The sequence below is a fragment of the Cebus imitator genome, unplaced genomic scaffold, assembly GCF_001604975.1.
Source record: "Cebus imitator isolate Cc_AM_T3 unplaced genomic scaffold, Cebus_imitator-1.0 Scaffold893, whole genome shotgun sequence".
In the NCBI taxonomy this organism is placed as follows: Eukaryota; Metazoa; Chordata; class Mammalia; order Primates; family Cebidae; genus Cebus; species Cebus imitator.
The window spans coordinates 374,376-381,148 of record NW_016108208.1 but is presented as its reverse complement, the minus strand read 5'-3'; positions in this window follow the sequence as shown (position 1 = coordinate 381,148).

The window sequence follows — 6,773 nt, the reverse complement described above, 5'->3', positions numbered from 1 at the left end:
AAAAAGGAAAAAGAAAAGAAAGAAAAGCTATTAATTAACAGAGAGAGAAAAATCTGATTTTCAAAGTTAACAGCGTTTTAAAATGTAACACTGATAAAATTACAATGCATAAAGTAAAATAAGAAAGTATGACTCATATGAAGGAAAAAATATCACTAACAAAATCTACTTATAGACAGTCCAAATGGAAGACATACTAAAAATAATTTTTAAAATTAATGTCCTTAGGAAGCTAATAGAATGGACAAAAGCAGCACAGAAAGAAATGAACAAAAAAAAATTATTAACAAAGAAAGAGTTAACATTTTAAAATAAAAAATATGTGGAGCAGAAAATTAAACAACTGATGTTAAAATTCACTACACACAGGGTGCAGTGGCTCAGACTTGTAATCCTAACACTTTGGAAGGGTGAAGTAAGAAGATGATGAGGTCAAGGGATCAGGACCATCCTGTTCAACAAGATAAAACCTCATCTTTGCTAAAATTAGCTGAGTATGGTGGTGGATGGCTGTAGTTTCAGTTATTCAGAGGCCAAGGCAGGAGAATCACTTGAATCTGGAAGGCAGAAGTTGCAGTGAGCTGAGATCATACCACTGCACTCCAGCCTGGTGACAGAGCAAGAATCTGCCAAATAAATAAATAAATAAATCACAACAAAAATTTAAAAAGAGACTTAAGTAAGTAGAAGAACAAACATCAGCAAATCTTACAAAAAGCCAGTTAAAATTATTGAATCAAACAGAGAAAAAATAAATGAAGAAATGTGAAGAAAGACTGGAAACCAGGGTGACATTGTAAAGCAGACCTACTTATGCATTTTGAAAGTTCAAAAAGAAGAGACAAAATGGGAAACTAAAATAATGGTGGTCAAAAATGTCACAAGTTTGAGGAAATAAACACCCAAGAAGCTCAACAAACTCCAAGTAAAATAAACAAAAAGAAACACACTTAAACTTACAGGATAATTAAACTGTCTGTAACAAAGACAAAGAGAATCTTGAAAGTAGCAAGAGAAGTGACTAGTCATGTATAAAGAACCTGACAAATAATCAAGGGATTTCTTATCTGAAAACTCAGTGTCCAGAAAGCAGTAGACTGATGTATTCCCAGTGTAGCAAGAAAAATCTTTTAAACAGAAATCTCATGTCAAACAAAGTTTCCATCAAAAGTGAGAAAGAAATTACATGGAAACTGAGCAGCCTGCTCTTGCATGACTTCTGGATAAATAATTAAATGAAGGCAGAAATAAAGATGTTCTTTGAAACTAATGACAACAAAGACACAACATACCAGAATATCTGGGACATATCTAAAGCAGTGTCTAGAAGAAAATTTATAACACTAAATGCCCATATGAGAATCTAGGAAAGGTCTAAAATCAACACCCTATCATAAAAATTAAAATAACTAGAGGAACAAGACCAAACGTATTCAAAACCTAGCAGAAGACAAATAATGACTAAGATGAGAGCAGAACTGAAGGAGACAAATACACAACCCTTCAAAAAAATCAATAAATCCTGGAGCTGTTTTCTTGAAAATATCAATAAAATAGATAGGTATCTAGTCAGACTATTAAAAGAGAGAGAGAGAGAAAAGAATTGAATAGATAAAACAACAACAACAACAACAAAAGATAAAAGGGATATCACCAGCAATCCCTCAAAAATACAAAGTTGGAAAAGTAAACTTGAAGCTAACACTTGATTTTGGGACATTGTTAAATATGTTTAAAGTTTAAAATTTTCTCTCCTTTCATACAACATGGTTAGCAATATTCAATATCATGAAAATGGCCATACTGTCCAAATAATTTATAGATCCAATGCTATCCCTATCAAGCTACCATTGACCATCTTCACAGAACTGGAAAAAAATGCTTAAACTTCATATGGAATGAAAGGAGAGCCTGCATGATCAAGACAATCCAAAGAAAGAAGACCGAAGCTGTTGGCATCATGCTACCTGACTTCAAATTATACTACAATGCTACAGTAATCAAAACAGCATGGTACCAAAACAGAGATATAGACCAATAGAAGAGAACCGAGGTCCTGGAAGTAACACCACACATCTACAACCATCTGATCTTTGACAAACCTGACAAAAAACAAGCAACAGGAAAGGATTCCCTGTTTAATAAATAGTGTTGAGAAAACTGGCTAGTGACGTGCAGAAAGCAGAAACTGGACCTCTTCCTCACTCCTTACACTAAAATTAACTCCAGATGGAGTAAAGACTTAAACATAAGATCTAAAACCATAAAAACCCTAGGAAAAAACCTATGCAATACCATTTAGAACATAGACATAGGGAAGGAAGTCATGACTAAACCACCAAAAGCAATGGCAATGAAAGCCAAAATAGAGAAATGGGATCTAATTAAACTTAAGAACTTCTGTAGAGCAAAATCATTAGCATGAACCATCAACCAACAGAATGGGAAAAGGTTTTGCAAGCTACCCACGTAACAAAGGACAAATATTCAGATCCTAAAATAAACTAAAACAAACATACAAGAGAAAAACAAACTAACCCATCAAAAAGTGGGCAAAAGATGTAAACAGACATTTTTCAAAAGGCGACATTTATGCGGCTAACAAATATACGAGAAAATGCTCATTATAACTGGTCATTAGAGAAATGCAAATCAAAACCATGTTGAGATAACATCTCATGTCAGTTAGAATGGCAATCATTTAAAAATCTGAAGACTACAGATGCTGGAGAGGATATAGAGAAATATAAATGCTTTTACATATTTGGTAGGAGTGTATATTAATTCAACCATTGTGGAGAACAATTTGGCAATCCCTCAATGATCTAGAATTAGAAATTCAATTTGACGCCACAATCCATTATTGGATATATACCCAAAAGATGATAAATTATCCTTTTATAAAGATACATGGACATGTATGTTTATGGTGGCATTGTTTACAATAGCAGAGACTTGGAACCAACTCAAATGCCCATGAAAAATAGACTGGGTAAAGAAAATGTGGCACATATAAACCAAGGAATACTATGTAGCCATAAAATCGATGAATTCATGTTCTTTGCAGTGATATGGATGAGTCTAGAAACCATCATTCTCAGCAAACTGACACAAGAAAAGAAAACCAAACACTGCATGTTCTCACTAATAAGTGGGTGTTGAACAATGAGAACACATGGTCACAAGGAAGGAAACATCACACACTGGTGTCTGTCACCAGTGGGGAACTGGGGGAGAGATATCAGCAAATGGGGAAGTTGCAGAGGGCTAACATTAGGAGAAACACCTAATGTAGGTGAGGGAAACATCACACACTGGTGTCTGTTGCAAGTTGGGGACTGGGAGAGAGATATCAGGGAGTGAGGAAGTTTCAGAGGGCTAACATTTGGAGAAATATCTAATGTAGGTGATGGGGGAATGGAGGAAGCAAACCACCACGGCATGTGTATATCTGTGTAACAATCCTGCAAGATCTGCACATGTATCCTAGAAGTTAAAGTAAATTTTTAAAAAATACATAAAAATAAAAAAATAGTGAGGAAGAAATTATGAAATTCCCAGACAAAAGATGGGGTCTCTGACAGCTAGACTACTCTAAAAATTGCCTTATGGAGTATTTAAGTATAACATGAAAGGACACTAAACAGCGGTATGAATAAATAAAGATTAAGGTAAAGATAAATACACAAACAATAAAAGTTAAAAAATTTAATAATGTGCCCCTCCACAATTTGTTCTCCACATAATCTAAAACACTATTATATTTAAAAGAAACTTACTCGTTGTTTGTATTTTTGACATACAATGCATAACATTATAATTTTGAGAACTCCATAAGTAAAATAAAGGGGGCAATGCTATAAAGAGAAGCGGTTTTCCATGTTAGAGAGAATAAACTAACATGACTTTAGAAGGGTTTCAAATTTAGAATTTTCAATATAATCATTAGAGCAACCAAAAAGGAAAGAGTAACAGGCATGTAAAAAACTTTCTGCACTACACCAGAAAATGGGAGTTGTGGATTCAGCTGTTCTATCCTGAGGTTACCTACTCAGCCACTTTGGCACCCTAAACAGAAGCCTGAGCTGTCTCACCATAGGATAAGTCTGAAAAGCCTAAGGCACACAGCATAGCTTCTACTTCACACACTTGTACCACATCAGTGGCCACATAGTGGAAAAGGCTCATCCATACCAAGAGCCTGGAGAACTGGAGATAGACAGCAGTGACTACATGGAGACTCAGCTGAATGAAAGATAACACAGCAACTATTCTAATGTTGTCTCTTTATACATGACTTCCCGGAGTTGAGGTTAAAACTATTGTTGACAAAATAAAAGACAGAAAAAAAAAAGACAGAGTAATTTATTTGAAAGGCTATGACAAACAAAATGACACTTAGGAACCAGAGCAGCACCTCATGAACTGTGAAAAAACGTATTTATGACTTTAACAGTTGACAGACTGAAAAAAAGAAAAAAAGCACACTGCCTGGAACAAGCATAAGTTTTTCAATAATTGCCAAAAACAAAACAAAACAAAAAAAAACTTGCAGACCTACCAACACCAACTTTTTCAAGAATTCTCCTAAAATGCTAGTGACTGGCAAACACCACAAAGCCAAAAGCAGCCAGTTATTTGATGCAACCCAGAATGTTAGAAAAAAACAGAGCTTTCCCTCTCTCTAATCCAAAGAATATGGAATATTATCAAGACACTTGCACCTTACCACCCCTTTAACAGCAAGAACACAGTGAGTGACTTTCAGGAACTCAAGAAACTGGACGCTATTTTGCCAGGTCAGCAGGACACAGTGGTGCCCAAGGTGGCAGCAGTGAAGCCTGTCAGAGTTCAATAAAATCCAGGTGCAGAACAGGCTGGAAGAGGAAACAGGCCCCATATGTACCCACTAATGTCTCAAATATCTGACTTGATTACTGCTTTCATGTACACAGATTTAGGTAGTAGGAAAGATGCATTGATATTAACATGTACATTAACAGCCAGTGGAACAAAAAACATCCATACATCTGTTTCAAGAGTGAGAGGTGGGCAAAGAAACATCATTGATAATGGAGACTAGCATTTTATCAAAATATTGTATTTCACCATAAGGCTAAAAAAAAAAAAAAAGCCAGAAAACGTAGAGACATTGCATTGAGAAAAATGTATGGCTTTACCCAGAAATTGCTACCAACTAGATTAAGAGAATAACTCATTAAATACAGAAGTAATGAAAGAAATCAAGTATGCTCTGAATAGGGCTGCTGGAGATGACAGCAAGCTTGTGCTGCTTAGTGCAGATGACAGGGTCCTTTGCTGTGGTCTTGATTTGGTGTGCATTTAAGAAATGAGAGAAACAGAGCAAGCTTTTAAATTGTGGACACCATCAAAAATTTTGTGAATACTTTCATTTAGTTTAAGAAGCCTATTGTTGTATTAGCCAATGGCCCTACCATTGAACTAGGTACATCCATACTGCCTCTTCATGATTTGGTTTCAACTAATGAAAAGGCTTGGTTTCAAACCCCTTATACAATCTTTGGACAGAGTCCAGGTTACTGTTGTACCACAACATTTCCCAAGATGATGGGTGAAGCATCTGCCAACAAAATATTGATTGGTGGCGGAAAGCTAACAGCCCAGGGGCAGGAGCCAAAGGCATGGTCTCTCAGGTATTTTGGACTGCAGTTTTACCCAAGAGGTTATGATTCAAATTAAAAGCTTGCCTCATGGAATCCAGTTTTACTGGAGGAATTTAAGACCCTTGTTTACTGTAACATTAAGATGGAGTTGTAACAGACCAATGAAAAATTATGAAGTGCTAAAGAAAACCTGGGGCTCAGCAGAAAGTATAGGTTTCATGTTTAAGTATGTGCAAAAAAAATTGTTGAGTTTGTCCATCTGTCTGGTCAGGACACAAGACCTGAGTTGAGGAGAACCTGAGTTGAGCTGCAAGATGCATTAATACATCTTCATAGTCCAAACAATTTTCCTCATAGAAAAGCCTTGAAGGAGACTGAAAATGCCTAAGCTATTTATTTAATATTGTCAAGGCATTTTAAGCACTGTAACATTAAACTTAATAATAAAACAATTTCTTTGTCTAAATGTTATGCTATGCAAATATAAGCCCAAATGTGAAAGCTGACAGGTGGGCACTAGAGTGTTCTGGCAAGCTCTATTTTTATCTATGACTACTACTATGTAAAAGACCAGAATTATGTTTTATTAGATTTGGATCACAGAAAAGTTTGTAATAATGCTGGTCTTTCTTAGTTTTATATCCTAAAATGCAGAGTCTAATGCTATATAAAGCAGTCTCTGCTCCCTGCCCCCAAATAGAGACAAAGAAACATCTGAGATGTAGAATTTGACTTTACAAGAGCACAAATATCTCAGAGACACAAAATTCTAAACTGAGCATATGATTAGAATTTGTGTTGAGATATTAATTAATTCTGTTTTCTTTCATAAATCTCTAATTCTTACCCCATTAGCATGAAGAAACCACTCTCTCTCTAAAGTAAATCTTGTACAGGATTAATCATGGAATAATTTAGGTAAAAATATCTAAGTTTTAATATTCATAATGTGTGGCTTTTGGGTTAACTTAGATTATGTTTTATTAAAGAAATTTATATGGCAAGGACTTCATGATCAAAACACCAAAAGCATTGACAACAAAAGCCAAAATAGACAAATGGGACCTAATCAAACTCCACAGCTTCTGCACAGCAAAAGAAACAATCATTAGAGTGAATCGGCAACCA